The sequence below is a fragment of the Microchirus variegatus genome, assembly GCF_963457635.1.
Source record: "Microchirus variegatus genome assembly, chromosome: 23".
Taxonomy (NCBI): domain Eukaryota; kingdom Metazoa; phylum Chordata; class Actinopteri; order Pleuronectiformes; family Soleidae; genus Microchirus; species Microchirus variegatus.
Window position 1 is genome coordinate 17,343,971 of NC_139824.1, and position 16,969 is coordinate 17,360,939.

Consider the following 16,969-nt stretch of genomic DNA (forward strand, 5'->3'; position numbering starts at 1 on the left):
TCTTTTTTTTTTTGTTTTTTACATTTACTCATCTTTTATTTATAAATCCAATGAAATTTTTTTTCAGTTTCTTTTCACAATCCTTTTCCGAGCACAGGGGCCACAACTTTTCAACAAACCTGTTAAAATTAGTCCAAAATCGAAAAATCCAAAGTTCCAGCATCTAAAATTAAAGGGCCCATATTATGCAAAATCAACTTTTTAAATAATTTTAAAGGTGCATTATGTAATAAATCATAAAATCCTCCTAATATGTCACAGAGACTCAGGAATAATGTTCATATAACAAACTGAACTCACCAACAACAACAGTACAGACTAAATATTTGCATTAAAACATTTTTTTTGCAGACTGCAAATCATGTTTATGTTTTGAAATCATGTTTCGGCGTCATGTGGCGCCACCTACCGCCGTCTACCAATCATTGCAGTCAGTAGAGTCTCAGCTGCCGAGCAACCACGGGTTGCCAGTTACGTCAGAAAACCAAACCTAAAAAGACCTTGGTATTTTGAATTTGAATGTAGTAACCCTTTTTGGCCACATTCTTACATATGGTGCCTTTAATACTTATATTTGGGACCCTGGAGGCCATACCAGTCCCAGTGTGAAAAACTAAGACTCAAGTATCTAAGTATAGGAGATAAAACCTCAAATTAGTGTTGTAACGACAAAGGACGATGTGTTTCTTGGTGTTTTACAGATGTTGAATGACCACACACAGGGCCACACACACTTGGACTTGGAGAATTCTCTCCATGAAATATAGTCCATGTAGCTGAGAAATGTCTCCGGCTGCCCGTGGTCTGATTACACCGTGCACAGTAATTGCACAGAAGGTCACAGAAGCGTCACGTGTTCTGCAGAGCGCAGTTGCCACTTTTAGCTTTTTACAAAATCCAGGAACAGTGCAAAACCACGGAGAGGGAGAGGGAGAGGGAGGGTTAGTCAGGAGCTTAGGGTTTTTGAATAGGAATTGAACAAGCACAGGGATTGGGGCATACAGGGACAAATATATAGACGCTAAAATCAAAGGCATCCTTTTGCCGTATATTTGCATGAATGTAGGCTATGTTTTATGTCGAAAGACTCTCGATGACGTTTCTCCTTGGTCTCTTCCAGGATTTGCAGAGTACAGATGTGACACATGACTTTTTTTTGTGACAGATTTTTTTTTTGCATGACTTTTTTTTCTTGTGACGGATTTTTTTTTGCATGACTTTTTATTTCTTATGACAAATTTTTTTTTGCATGACTTTTTTTTGTGACAGATTTTTTTTTGCATGACTTTATTTTTCTTGTGACGGATTTTTTTTTTGCATGACTTTTTTTTGTGACCGATTTTTTTTGCATGAATTTTTTTTTCTTGTGACCGTTTTTTTTTTGCATGACTTTTTTTGTGACGGATTTTTTTTTGCATTACTTTTTTTTTCTCGTGACAATTTTTTTTTTGCATGACTTTTTTTTGTGGCGGATTTTTTTTATTTTCTTGTACCGCATTTTTCTTTTTGGCTTTTTTTTTGCCCTAATACTCCTTCGTAGAGAACTGTACTGTTGTTCAAAAGTGACAAAAACGAATAAATATGTCATGAAGCTTGCATCTATAGTGACCATTCCCCCAGATGAAAACTGAGCAATAACAAGGCGTAAAGACACCCAACTCTAAGAACAACTTAAAAAGCACAAAGGCAAAAATTCATATTCATATTCTACTTTATATAACAAATATAAATACTCATGTGAGGACAGATCTTTGCCTCTCTTAGGGTCTGCTGCCGCTGTTTAATGAGACTTTTAGTATCTCTGCAGGGATCACCGTTTGGAGATAAACTTCAGAAAAAGCCAATTATTCCAGCCTTTATGTCAGTGTGGGAAAATGAGTACAGGTCACCATGGCTACGTCCATACTCTCACGCACAAACACTCGTGATATAACACACACACACACACACACAGAGAGAGAGAGAGAGAGACCTCCCTGAGGCCGAGTTCCATAACAACAGTCAATTCTTTGTGTGAAGTGACTGTAATTCCTCTCTCCTCTTTCTGTACGACACGGCGACAGAGGAGGAGGAGGAGGAGGAGGAGGAGGAGGAGGAGGAGGAGGAGGAGGAGAAATCGATGTGCGGCCATTAAGAGACGATAACGCTGTTTGATCGATGGAAACCACAGAGGAGACGGTCGTAAGTGAGTGAAAGACGGAGGTGGAAAGAGAAGGAACAACACAACAAGACGAAAAAGCAGAAATACAATTCACACGACACGACTGTACAAGTTTGGTGTTGGACACAAAGGTGGAACAACGCCGTCTGATATAAACGGTCTTATTGTATATTTGAGGATTTCCCCATGAATGAAAACACACATAAATAGACACATACACACATGTAACGCAGCACATACACACATCTATAATTAGCATTCCACAATTTCATCCTATGGCGGGGGCAGAAACAGAGACGTCGGATGTGTCTGCAGATATTTTGGGAAGTGGAAACTCGATTAATGAGCAGGGATGGCTGTGTGCGTGTGCGTGCGTGTGTGTGTGTGTGTGTGTGTGTGAACAGAATGGTAAAGAGATAAAGATGAAAGTGAAAGCAAACCGGGAGTCTGAGACTCTGTAAGTATACAGAGGCGATTCTAGAGTCTGTAGGTGCCCTAAGCAAACATTCCCAGGGGGCCCTTCCTTCCAACCAGCGCTCATCACCATTATGTTATAAATAATCTGACACCAACGAAAAATGTATGAGTTCAAAATATTATTATTTTTTTTTTTTTTTACAAAATGAATGAAATAACATGGAAAAACCTTGTAATGGAAATATACATGTAAAGAACAATAAAATACTGTAAATAGCTTTTAAAAAACTATATAAACTTAGTCAAAAAAATACATTACACTGTAAAGAACCCACATTATAAAACAATATAAATATATAGAACAATAAAATACTGTAAATAACTAAAAAAAAAACGTAAAAAAAGATATGCATTACACTGTAAATAATCCTCTTCATTTTCCAACTTGCAGAACGATAACTTCACACAGGTTAAAGTGAGGTGGGGCCCCTTTAGGGGGGGTTTACTACTGAGATGTCATTGTTGTTTAAGGGGGACGGGGAGGCAGCTGCTCACTGCACATTTCAGTAAAAACAGCCCTCAGGCTCAGAGTGTCAGGGGCCCCCCTATCGGCTCAGGGGGCCCCAAGCAGTTGCCTGCCCTGCCTGTTCACAAGCTGCGCCTCTGTAAGTATAAAAGTAAACAGGTATTCGAACACATCATTTATGGGCAGACATCCGACCTCTAACATAACAAAAGACTTTAATATGGCGAAGGTAAAAGGTTCTACCTGGAGCCAAGAAGGGTTCTCCTATGAGGACAAGACAAAGAACCTTACATGGTTCTGTTAGCACTTTTATTTCTAAGAGTGTAGGTGACAGAATTTTAAGTTTTTCTATATTTTAACCTTGCATATCTGATGAACTTACTGCCTTTATAAGAGTACTGTTTCTGCTAGAGCTGCAACTAACGATTATTTTCGTAAACGATTAATCTGTCGGTTATTTTCTCGATGAATCGATGAATCGCTTGGTTCATAAAATGTCAGAAAATGTTAAAAACCTTTGACCAGTGTTTGTCAAAATTTTGAAATGATGATGTTCTCGAACAAAATGATTCAGTTTTACTGATTTCTTTGTGTATGTGGAGCAAAGAAACAAAGAAAATATTCACATTTAAGAAGCTAAAAACAATCAGAATCCAGGTTTTAATCATGAAAAAAGCTTCAAACAGATTATCGATTATCAAAAAAGTTAGCGATTAATTTAGTAATTTTAGTTTCAGCTCTAGTTTCTGCACTTATTCTTTAACAGCACAGTAAACTCCCACCACTACAAGCTTATAAATTCCCCTCCCACTCTCTCTCTGTGTTCAGCTTATGTTTTTTTGCTGCGTCTGTGAATGTGAAAGCCAATGAGGGGGTGGTGGTGGACACAATATTGACAAAGGCCCAAATAAATAAATAAATAAATAAATAAATCTCCACACAAATGCAGGCGACTCATTCCTTTCTGTCCCACTCGCAGCAGAACACCACGACCGCTCGGCCGCTCACATGACATGAACGCACACGCTTCCCCCCAAAGGTCTCGTTCCTCACCCACATGAATCTGACAATAAAACAGCTGTGAAGGACGGAGACGGACGCGCTCACGCCACCACGGATCACAATTAATCCCCTGCAGTCGCTGCAGAAGCCCTCGGCAATCTGAGAGCTGCTGTTTTACCACCACACACGTCTATACTCCCACACACACACACACACACACACACACACGGGTCAGCAGTTCAGAAAACTCAGAAAAGGAGACGAGTTCTGAGGCGGCGAGCTCAGCAGCGGGAGACGCTCGAGCGAAGGGCTGCTGACAATCGGCGGCAGGCGGTGTGGTTTGAAGGTGAAACAGGAAGTGCAGCAAGGTGAGCGTGGGGGGGGGGGGAGTGTGCACCGTGGAGCTGAGGTGATCTTAAAATATGGCTTTTGGAATTACTAAAAATGACTAAAATCTACTCAGACTTGCACCAAAAGTATGGACGTTTGTTCCAAATGTCCAGAAATGCTGCTCTCAATTTCTACCTCTATCGAAGTGTTTTTCAGGAATGAAGGCGATAAATGAAAGTTGGGGTGAATTCCAATTCCTTTTCTTAAAGGTGAAGTAAGTCGTTTATAGTGCCATCTAGAGGAGAGGCTGAAATTTACAACAAAGAACTGCTCCTCTGCTCACCCCCCTCCCTTCCCTGAGCGCTACGGTGTCCTCAGCCGTTCAAATGTCGTCCTCGTCGTCTTTCTCCGTGTCAGCAGATGAGGTTCGTGAGGCGAGGGAGAGGGCGGAGCTACCGCGGCCGTAGCAGACGAAGCGGAGAGAGTGGAGGCGGGACTTCCTGCTACAAGTAAAGAGACGCTTGATTTGTTCTCTCGCGTTTGTCCTTACAGGCTCCGGTAGAAACATGGCGTCTCTCTGCTAACAGTGGCTATGCAACCGCGGCCCGCGACCATGTTATATTACATGACTTTTTGAAACACTACGAAAATAAAACTATTATACAACGACTAGACAATGCAGGAGCACATAATATGTATAAAAAAGTGGATTTTGGGTTATATAAACCCATAAATACTACACAGTGTCCCTTTAACCCTCAATCTTAACCATCAATCTCAAAAATGTGCGCTCCCTCTAGTCCAAGTTCTGTCCCGATTCTCAGAAAAACTTAAGTTGAGGTCAAGTTTAAGGGCTGTATCGCCCTCAATGTTGAGATTTTCCGAGACCACATCTTGGGAGCAAGGGCTACCCAGAATGCATTTGCGTGTTTTCACGTAACAAATATCGCGTCGAAAGCAGCGAAACGAGCGCGATACAAATGAAGTATTTTCTTTGTTAATAGAGATATAAAAAATGATGAAAACCATTGTATTATCTTAGTTTAGGCCCATATTATGGATTACTGACGTCATTGTTGCGTAACATTTTTTTTTTTTTTTACGATCTTTTGTCAATAGCCGGCTGGTGCGGACAAGCGATGGTTCGCTATGGTTTACTTTTCAATAACTGTCAGCTGAATATGTCCGTGGTTGTGGTATTTGTATCATAGTATCATCTTATAACTAACCCTGAGCAAACACAATGTACCATTAGAACACTGGAAATGGGCCTCTATACACCTAAAAACCATAAAAACCAGGCGTTTGCAACTAGAATAGTCGTTCACCACATTAACAATGTATAGAGTGTATTTATGATTCATTTAATGTTATAGTCATTGGAGAAAAAAAAGTGCATTTCCATCCAAAATAAGGACATTTCTAAATGAGCGCAGACTTTGGAACGCTAGTGTATGTGTTATTTGTCTGTATGGGTCAGTACACATAATGAGTATATAACAGTATATTAAATAGTTTGTCCGTTAAAGTATAAAAATGTCTCACCAGGTTCACAAAGTCCTGGTAGCAGATCTTTCCGTCGGCGTTGCCGTTGGCGAGCGCCAACAGAACCTCCAGTTTGTGGGGGTCCAACTCAGAGCCGTGAGCCGCCAGCAGGTCCCTGAACCGCTCTGTGCTGATGAAACCCGAGTTCTCTGGGTCGTACTACAAACGAACGCACACAACGCACAAGTCAGGATGAGACCGGTCCACCATTTAAAACATTGGTTCTCAAAGTGCGGCCCCGGGGGCCCAATGGCGGCCCGCAGAAACATTTCTGGCGGCCCCTCAATGAATTACAGTTGATAGTTTTAATCCAGGAGCGACTAAGCTTGTTAAATGTTTATTGGACATTACTGGATACAGACCAATAAGTGTAAACAAAAATACTGGGTATTTACCTGGTTTCTATATGGTGAATTTTAGTGTATTATTGTGTTATAAGCTGGTAATAAGCAGGTAGCTACAGCCCCCAATTACTAGCTATTTACCCAGTAAATATATGGTAACAGAAATGTGTTACTTGGTATTAACCTGTAATTAGAAGGTAAGAACAATGGCCAAAATACTGGGTAATTACCCAGTAAATTATAAAGCGTTATTATATTAACGCTTATATTACTTAACGCTAAACTGTAGAACTGTAATCTGGTCATTAAAATGATTACAAATGGGATTTATTTCTGTTTCTTTTTTTCCTTTGGCGGCCCTCAGTCCAATGTTGGGTTCCTAAATTGGCCCTCAGGTATCAGAACTTTGAGAACCCCTGTTTTAAAATAAATAAACAAGAACAACAATCTGACGCTAATTAATATGATAACTTCACATTAAGTATACACTGCTAATAATCACCACATCAGCCAAACATCAGCAGTTTCTTCAGTGGAAAATGACTTTTTTCACATTTTTTATTCACGGCCAGAACAAAGGAAGCGTTCAAACAGAACCTACAAACACCAGATATTCTGAAAAGGGGGAAATTCAAAAAGACCGTTGAAGCAGTGACGACTTAGGGCACTTTAAAGTGAAAAGAGCTCTTATTATATGATTTTTTTTCCTCTAGATTTATTACCCTTGACACTGAGATGCCTTTGTCTCCTTTAAATACGACTGGTGCTTCACATCTTGAGAGTCTGAATGTCTGTGGGAAACTTCCTCAGAGAAAGTGACATTTATACATTTATACATTAATTTATTTCAGCTGGTTCTGCTAAAAATCAAGCTGACCGTGGTACTCGAAAATATGAATACAACACTGTCCTAAGGTGAGAAGGAAGATGTTAATCCAATCCAATCTAACTTTATTTATAAAGCACTTTAAAAACAACAGCAGCTGAAACAAAGTGCTGCACATCCGAAATAAATGAATAAAACAAAATAAAACATACAAACGTGTAATAGACCTAAGAATAAACAATAAACCAATAAAAAATATTGTAGAAAATACAAAAATATGAGTCACATTAACTATAACGACAGTTATAGGTTAATGTTTGGGTTATGTTAATGAGCAAAATACAGTATATCCAAGACTTGAATATTTAAATTTCACCATCTGTGCATGCATGTGTGTGCGTGTGTGTGTGTGTGTGTGTGTGTGTGTGTGTGTGTGATGTCAAAATTGAAACAGTTATGAAGCAGGAAGTAGTGAATATCCACGTGTGTGTTTTTTGTGGATTTTCTTATTACAAAACAGTGAAAAAGCATGTTTTTGTTACCCTTCCCCACTCAGTGTCTTCTTTGAGCAACGACGGGAATAATCGCTCGTTCACCAGAAACACACACAGACACACACACGATGCTGCAGACACATATGAGGGCACGCATAATGCTGTTTTGTGCACACACATTCATAGCAAGTGGACACCAATCTGTCCAAAAACCAGACATTTATCTTGGTACAGGAGCTTCTACTTCTGTCCCAAAAAACACTGCGATAAGGCACTGAAGAGAATCCGGCGATGTTTTGGCATTTCTATACTTTCTCACACACTTAGAAGTAAAAAATATACACAAAACACAACAACTGTACCCTCCGCACACAAAGAATGGACCTCGTATTGCAGTAAATCAGCTTCTGCCACGGAGATGTTGTCATGATGATGCAACATCGGCCAAAGACAGTGATGCCACACACAGTGTGAGGCCAAAACAATGTGTTTTCTGTGGGTGTGTGTGTGTGTGTGTGTGCGCGTGTGTGTGTGTGTGTGTGTGTGTGTGTGTGTGTGTGTGTGTGTGTGTGTGTGTGTGTCCTTGTCATATTCTTTGTCCCAGACTGCAGGGTTTTTTTTCCAACCAGGACTAAAGGATTACAGTCCAGTCCAAGACCCTAAATGGACACCTCCCCCTACCAGAAAACCCCCCAGGAAGCCTCCTCTCACCTTCCTCTCACCCTCCTCTCACCCTCCTCTCACCCTCCTCCCTTTACTCCTTCACTTCCTCCCTTTGCCTTTTCTCCCTCTCAAAGCCAACTCCTCCACAAGTTAATAGAAACATATTAAAATAAATCTGGCTGTTATCTCTACAACTGTCACTCCCTGACACACACAGGCATCCATATATTACTTTTGTCCAACACACACGCACGCACGCACGCACGCACGCACGCACGCACGCACGCACGCACGCACGCACGCACGCACGCACGCACGCACGCACGCACGCACGCACGCACGCACGCACGCACGCACACACACACACACACACACACACCACGTTAAAGGTGCCATATGTAAGAATGCGGCCAAAAACAGTTACTACATTCAAATTTGTGTGTGTGTGTCAAATTTTATGTTTGGTTTTCTGACCTAACTGGCAACCCGTGGTTGCTCAGCAGCTGAGACTCTACTGACAGCAATGAATGGTAGACGGCGGTAGGTGGCGCCACATGACGCCAAAACATGATTTCAAAACATAAACATGATTTGCAGTCTGCAAAATATATTTTTTTTAATGCAAATATTTTGTCTGTACTGTTGTTGTTGGTGAGTTCAGTTTGTTATATGAACATTATTCCTGAGTCTCTGTGACATATTAGGAGGATTTTATGATTTATTACATAATGCACCTTGTAGATTTTGGGTTGAGCTTGAGGGTTAAAATAGGAATCGGAATTGGCCCCAAGTCTCCATCGAGGTCTTCTCAGGATACAAAATTGTTATTAATAACTCTTTAATCTGACAAAAAAAGGACGATGTTAATGTAAAATGTGCTATTTTTCTCAGCACTCGCAGACGAGTGAAACAGATTCAAATTCATGATTTCAACTTTGCTCAGGTGTTACTCATTTTTCATTATTTTCACGAGCAATCGATGAATCGTTTGGTCCATAAAATGTCAGAAAATGTCGACGATGTTCTCCAGCGTCTTTGTTTTTGTCCACAAACCATAAATGATTCAGTTTTTAATGATTTCTTTGTTTATGTGGAGCAAAGAAACAAAGACAACATTCACATTTAAGAAGCTAAAACGATCAGAAATCTGGTTTTTAATCGTGAAAAAAGCTTCGATTAATTGTTTCAGCTCTATTTCTGATATATATCAGGTTTGGTTTAGAATTTCTACGCCGGAACATTTTCATAATGACGTTTTTTTGTTGTCTAAGACTTGTTTCGCAAACAGCGAGAAAAAGGGGGTGCGACGCTAATCCGTCAGATTACACCAGGGCCGGCGTAATGCCACAGAAACATCAGCTCTCATATCGAGGGCATCAGAAAAACAAGCAGAGTGTGTGTGTGTGTGTGGGGGGGGGGGGGGGGGTTTGCTGGTGCAGACTGGACTCAATGCCTGGCTTTATTTTGTCTTCAGCCTCATTTTCATAAAGCTGAACACTAAAGTATCGGCAGTGCACTCGGTCGTCTGCACAAAGCCCTGCTGCTTCAGGACATCATAACGTTTAAAGTTTAAATAACTTCTTAATCCTTGATGTGTAGAGTTTTATAACGTAAACTACAGAATCAGCAGGAAAAGGTAAAAAGCCTTAGAGGATGACAACATTTCAGAGCTGACACAGACAGTGCTGCACAGTGATGAATTCTGATGAAGGCGTCGTTTCCGTCACTGTCATCTTTGTGATGACACAGAATCACCGCGACACACAGTGACAGCGTTTATGAAATTTAGAGTCTCTGAGAATCGAAGGCCTCTAATCTAATAATAATCTCATTTCACACTGGGAAATAATAATCCAGTTTTTCTGGGGCAGAAACATGAAATACACGAGACGTCACAAGTGAGTCGTCTCACGGGGATGAAACATGGCGTTTATTTGTGTTCCTTCTCCTCTACGAGGTAATCGTATATTCCAGGGGTTCTCAAAGTTCTGATACCTGAGGGCCAATTTAGGAACCCAACATTGGACTGAGGGCCGCCAAAGGGAAAAAAAAACAGAAATAAATCCCATTTGTAATAATTTTAATGACCAGATTGCAGTTCTACAGTTTAGCGTTAACTAATATAAGCGTTAATATAATGTAATTTAAGCATTAATATAATAACACTTTATAATTTATTGGGTAATTACCCAGTATTTTGGCCATTTTTCTTACCTTCTAATTACAGGTTAATACCAAGTAACACATTTCTGTTATATTTACTCGCGACCTGCTTATTACCAGCTTATAACCCAATAATACACTAAATTCACCATATAGAAACCAGGTAAATACCCAGTATTTTTGTTTACACTTATTGGTCTGTATCCAGTAATGTCCAATAAACATTTAACAAGCTTAGAAGCTCCTGGATTAAAACTATCAACTGTAATTCATTGCGGGGCCGCCAGAAATGTTTCTGCGGGCCGACATTGGCCCCCGGGCCGCACTTTGAGAACCAATGGTATATTCAAAGCAGCCAGGACGGACTGAATGACCTGTATCTTACGCTAACGCGGCTTATTTAATGAGCTAACGGCGTCGTTTTCTTCTCCTCTTAAATGTTTTCTGGACTGAATGGTGTTATTTGGTGCAAATAATAAAAATGCAAAGTTGACAGCAGCAGCAGTTGCAAAACAATAAGTAGGAGTACATGTGACTACAGTGAATATCGCTGTAATTAATCACAATTATACATGTGTTCCAGCAAAAGGATCAAAATGCTTGATTAGCACATGAAGAGCTGACATTAGCCACAGAGAGAATAGAGAGGCTTATTGACTTTAGCGCTTAAAACACTGGCAGGCGATTAGAAGCGTGTTGATTAACCATTTAACCCTAAAGTGATTACTGAGGAGCTGTGGGCCACTCGCTAGTTTTATTTATCGACTATTACCGTTTGTTTTTACATGCATCGTATCGTAGGTTATCGTTTACGCGTTATCCTGCACCACGACGGAGAACCATGAGGGCTGGAGGGGTCTCCGTGGTTACGCAGTCGTAGAAGTATAATGTGGCCTTTAAGATGTTAAAAGTCCGCAAACAAGTGCATGTAAACGTACTGACTGGTTCTCACACACTGGCCCTTTAAAACAAAGAAGACGACACATTAGACCATTGGTTCTCAAAGTGCGGCCCGGGGCCCAATGTCGGCCCGCAGAAACATTTCTGTCGGCCCCGCAATGAATTACAGTTGATAGTTTTAATCCAGGAGCGACTAAGCTTGTTAAATGTTTATTGGACATTACTGGATACAGACCAATAAGTGTAAACAAAAATACTGGGTATTTACCTGCTTTCTATATGGTGAATTTTAGTGTATTATTGTGTTATAAGCTGGTAATAAGCAGGTAGCTACAGCCCCCAATTACTAGCTATTTACCCAGTAAATATATGGTAACAGAAATGTGTTACTTGGTATTAACCTGTAATTAGAAGGTAAGAACAATGGCCAAAATACTGGGTAATTACCCAGTAAATTATAAAGCGTTATTATATTAACGCTTAAATAACATTATATTAACGCTTATATTACTTAACGCTAAACTGTAGAACTGCAATCTGGTCATTAAAATGATAACAAATGGGATTTCTTTCTGTTTTTTTTTCCTTTTGGCCCTCAGTCCAATGTTGGGTTCCTAAATTGGCCCTCAGGCATCAGAACTTTGAGAACCCCTGCTTTAGACATTTAAACATGTTTTTGCTGGTTACCGAACACAAAGCCTGAGTATTTCCCCTTCATACGACGCAAATTAGGAGTTCTAATAAAAAGCCGAGCCTTGTTAGAGTGGGAGAGGCTCATGAAGCTACGCTAATTAAACTGAAGTACGAGAGGGAGACCGGGGGGGGGGGGGGGGGGGAGGGTCATCTTGTTCTTCTTGGTCTTCTTGCTGCAAACCCTGCAGCCTCTTGCATCTCGTTCCATTTTTTTTTAAATGTCTTTATCATCAACAAAGTGTTCAAATTTGTGATGCACAGGCTCCAACACCTCTGTGCTGGTGTCACTGTGTCACTCTGACAGTTGAGCGACACAGTGACAGCGCAGCGGGGTGATGGACGCGATGGAGTCGTCCCACTTTCCACACCGTTAATGAGCCAGACTTTTGCTCTCTCCGACTCCCACTGCGAAGACTCTGCACAGAAATGTCAGAACCTCTGACTCAAATAAAGACCAGATTGCCATGCTGGTCACGGTCACGCCATCCCAGCCACGTCACACTTCAGAGACATGACTAATGCCTGGATAAGACTTCTAATAAGGCCCACGAAAATGCCACAGCGGTGACCGTGCATGGGCGATAAGCAACACATAAAGTCAGAGGAAGAGAGGAAGTGGACGTGTGCTATAAAAGATAGAAAAAACTAAAATTACGAACTAGTTATTATGAGCTCGTTCTGCAGAAGCGAAGTCGCCATAATCATCATAATGATCACAAACATGAAAATCACACATAACAATTAAATTATAGTAATTGTTTGTTTATCTGTCTGTCTTTTAGCAACATAACTCGAAAAGTCATAGACAAATTTGGATGAAATTTTTTAGGAAATGAAAAGTGATTACATTGGGCGTGATCTGTAGACGCTATAACTATTTATTTTATTTTTTAATATCTTTTTATTCCTCAAAAGAAAATCATTCGGATAACATGCAGAGATATCAAAGGCGCCATATGTAAGAATGTGGCTAAAAACAGTTACTACATTCAAATTCAAAACACCGGGTCTATCTTTTGGGTTTGGTTTTCTGACGTAACTGGCAACCCGGCGTGGTTGCCCGGCAGCCGAGACTCTACTGACTGCAATGACTGGTAGACGGCGGTAGGTGGCGCCACATGACGCCAAAACGTGATTTTAGAAGGATAGAAGGCTATTGGATGATGAGAAAACCCTTGTGTAATGATGTTAGCACGGCTGAAAACAGTTATTTTGAAGAAAAATCATTATTTCTAATCTTGTCAATGTCTTGACTATATTTTCTATTTCATTTTGCAACTCTTTTGATGAAGAAAAGTCTGACTTTTAATGGAAAACACAACAAAAATTGTAAAGGTGATCCCAAACTTTTGAACAGTAGTGAATGTGAGGTTTTATACTTGGTCGTCTTGGTGTTTATTTAAGTGCAAAAACCAAAGTGTTTTAGCCTCAACTTTTGTTCACATTTGGGCTTAAATTCCCCCTTTTTTCCCCTTAAAGTTCTGTGAGAAACACTTTCTGCAAATGCAGCAGGTTAAGAAGAATTTAAATTCCAGGCCATTACTTATGCAACTGCACTCGCTCAGATTTGTCTTATCACGCAGGAACAGTCAGAACAGACTTTTCCTCACACACTTATTTCCTTTCATTTCTTCTATCTTTCTTTCTGTCCTCTCCTCATCCGTCTTCTTTCAATCCCTGAGAAATTCACATCTCGTCCTTTTTTTTTTTTTTAAAGCTCCCATAGAGTGGTCCTGTTGCACATATATGTTAGTTATGGAGGTCTACTTACATACATTAACTTGTTTTTATGCTCAAAAACCTCCTAGTTGCTGTAAACGAGCCGATAGAAATCTGTCTTTTCTGACGCCGTTTCCCAGCCGCGATATTTCAGACATAAATCTCTCAACCCGGAAGTGACATATTCAGCACGCCCGCTCTCAGAAGCGCAGCAGCTCCCCCCTCTGGAACGGTGGATGCACTGCTCCTCATTATCAAAACATTGTTTTAACAGTGTTTAAAATAGCTTCTTCACGACTCCCCGCCGCAGTCCCTTTGACGACCCGGAGTCAGACCCAGAGTCAGAAGACACTGTCGCTCGTGAAACACCTCCACAACGGACGTTATTCTTCTTCTGCGGTTCAATGTACGCAACCGGATGTGCCCGGACAAGTGCCCGGAGCAGGAGGATCTGCTGTTCAGGAGAACCGCTGTTTACGTAACCGGACCGGGTTTTTTTCAGAGATCTCGCTGAGCTCCGAGATTACAATAAAACACAGCGTTCTCAGCAGTGGCTGAACTGTTTGTTTAGAACCTTCAGGGCTTCGTAAACAAGGTAATGACGCAGATACACACTAAAAAACAGCGTTAATTGGAATTTCTGGTCTAGGTCCGCTTTAAAAAACACAAAACGACAGAATTAAAGATCGTTGCGGCTAATTCTGAATTCTGATATTTTCCCAAGCTGTCGCCTGGATTGGATTTCATAGGAGGTCCTGGATTATTTCGCCCTATATCACACGGGAGGAGGCAGGTGTTTGACGGCGACTCCCGCAGCAGCAGCATCATCGATGACTGATGCGTCCGTCTGGGCTAATCAACAGAGCGCTGGGTCACCTGTCTTTGCTTGACAGATTAGACGCCCTACTTCAGCTCTCTCTCACACACACACACACACATAAAAAACACACACACATAAAAAACACACACACACACACACAGTTGAGGTTGAGGCTATTGCAAACGAGCATGGGGGGGCCAGTCGGCGTTTCCTTGCCAACTGGCCGGTAACCAGGCAACGTTGTGAAGTCCGCATGAAGATGTCTTCGGTGAGTGCAAGTGCACATGCAGGCACACGGAGATGGAGCTTTACACATTAAGGGTAAGTATCTATATACATATATACGTATATTTGTACTTATATTTGATGACATCAAACACAGACACAGCACACGCTAACAGGGGTGAGTCGATGCGAAGGCGTCACTCGAATATTGGCAAAGATTACTGGATCAGATACTGCAAAAATACAAAAAAGTAAAGCCTAAATATGATGTAACTGCCTCAGCTTATACACCATGGAAATGGGATCATTGTGTTTTCTGCAGCAGGCGTGTCAAACTCATTTTAGTTTAGGAAAATAAGAGCATAATAACCTATAAACAGTAAGATCTCCATATGTTTCCCTTTGAAGTGTCTTTTTTCATATAAAGTGCAAATATTTCAACAATATTATGCCAACATTTAGTCACAGGCGTCTGAAACTGACAATTTTTTTACCATAAAAAGGGCCAGAAAATGTCCTGTAACTAAGTGCTTTTGCCCATTGTTGCAGAATAACTTCCAATATGTGGCCGTTATTTACGATATACCGCATGTTTAAATACTGTTTTAACAATTTAAAATGAAGGAAACACTGCAGTTGTACACATACAACAGATTACATATATACATATACATGTACATGTACATATACATATATACCTGTACATATATATATATGTACATGTATATATATGTATGTATATGTATATGTATATGTATATGTATACATATATACATATACATGTACATATACATATATACATGTACATATATATATATGTACACACATATATACATATACATACCCCCCGGTGATTAATCAAGTATTCTGATTCTGACATATATACACACATACATACACACACATATATATATACATATATATACATATATACACACATATATACGCACATATATACACGCACATACATACAAACACACATATTTATACATATATACATGTATATATACGCACATATACACACATACATATACACACATATATACACACACACACACATATATACATATATATATATATATATATACAGTATATACACACATATATACATATACATACATATATACACACATACATAAACAATTTCCCCCCGGGGATTAATAAAGTATTCTGATTCTGACATATATACACACATACATACATACATATATACACATTTATATACACATACATATATATATGCACATATATATATTAACATATATACACATATACGCACATATATACATACACACACATATATATATGCACATATATATACATATATATATTCAGTGCAAGCAATGAATAAGCTTAGATTATGAAGAAAAAGCTTCCTTCCCACAAGAAAACACCACGTTGAGTGCAGCAGGGCGTGGAGAGGATGGATGATGATGATGATGATGACGATGATGATGATACCTTATACTCAGTGGAACGTAGACTCGGCGTCTACAGGTGGATGTCGGGGGTTTAAGAAAAACGCGACGTGAAGAAGGGCAGCGACGACGAGACGCTACAGCGCGTGCGATAAAGTAATATGCAGTGTGTGAGGCGCTAATAACACGTCTGTGAGGATCAAATATAACAGGAGCTGCATATGTGCACACGTTTGTTATGTAAGTGGATCGAGCAGCAGACTGGAGTTAGATGATGATCCTCAAAGGCTTTTTATGTGGCGTAAACCTCTCTGTTCCGTCAGTTAGTCATGGATTTACATATTTGGACGCCTCAGTCTGTGTTTATTATTATTATACAACACATCCATAAATGCAGTGAGCTAACGCTGCATTCTCTCTCTGCAGCGAGACAGGCTGGTTAAAGCTTACAGGAGGAGGAGGAGGAGGAGGGGGGGGAGAATCTCTGTAGAACCTCCAGGGTTTCTCCAGGAACAGCAGACAGCTGAGCAGCCCTCAGCGGGCTCTCTTCAGTGTGTTCAAACAAACACTTTACCCCCCGTCGACGCTCGTGAAAGCGTTCGCGCCCGAGAGAGAAGACACAATAATCACTCACACTAACACACAAACACCGAATAACAACAAATAACTGAACCGACGTTTGCAGAATCCTCTGCACCATGATAATTTTAAGAATTTACTCAA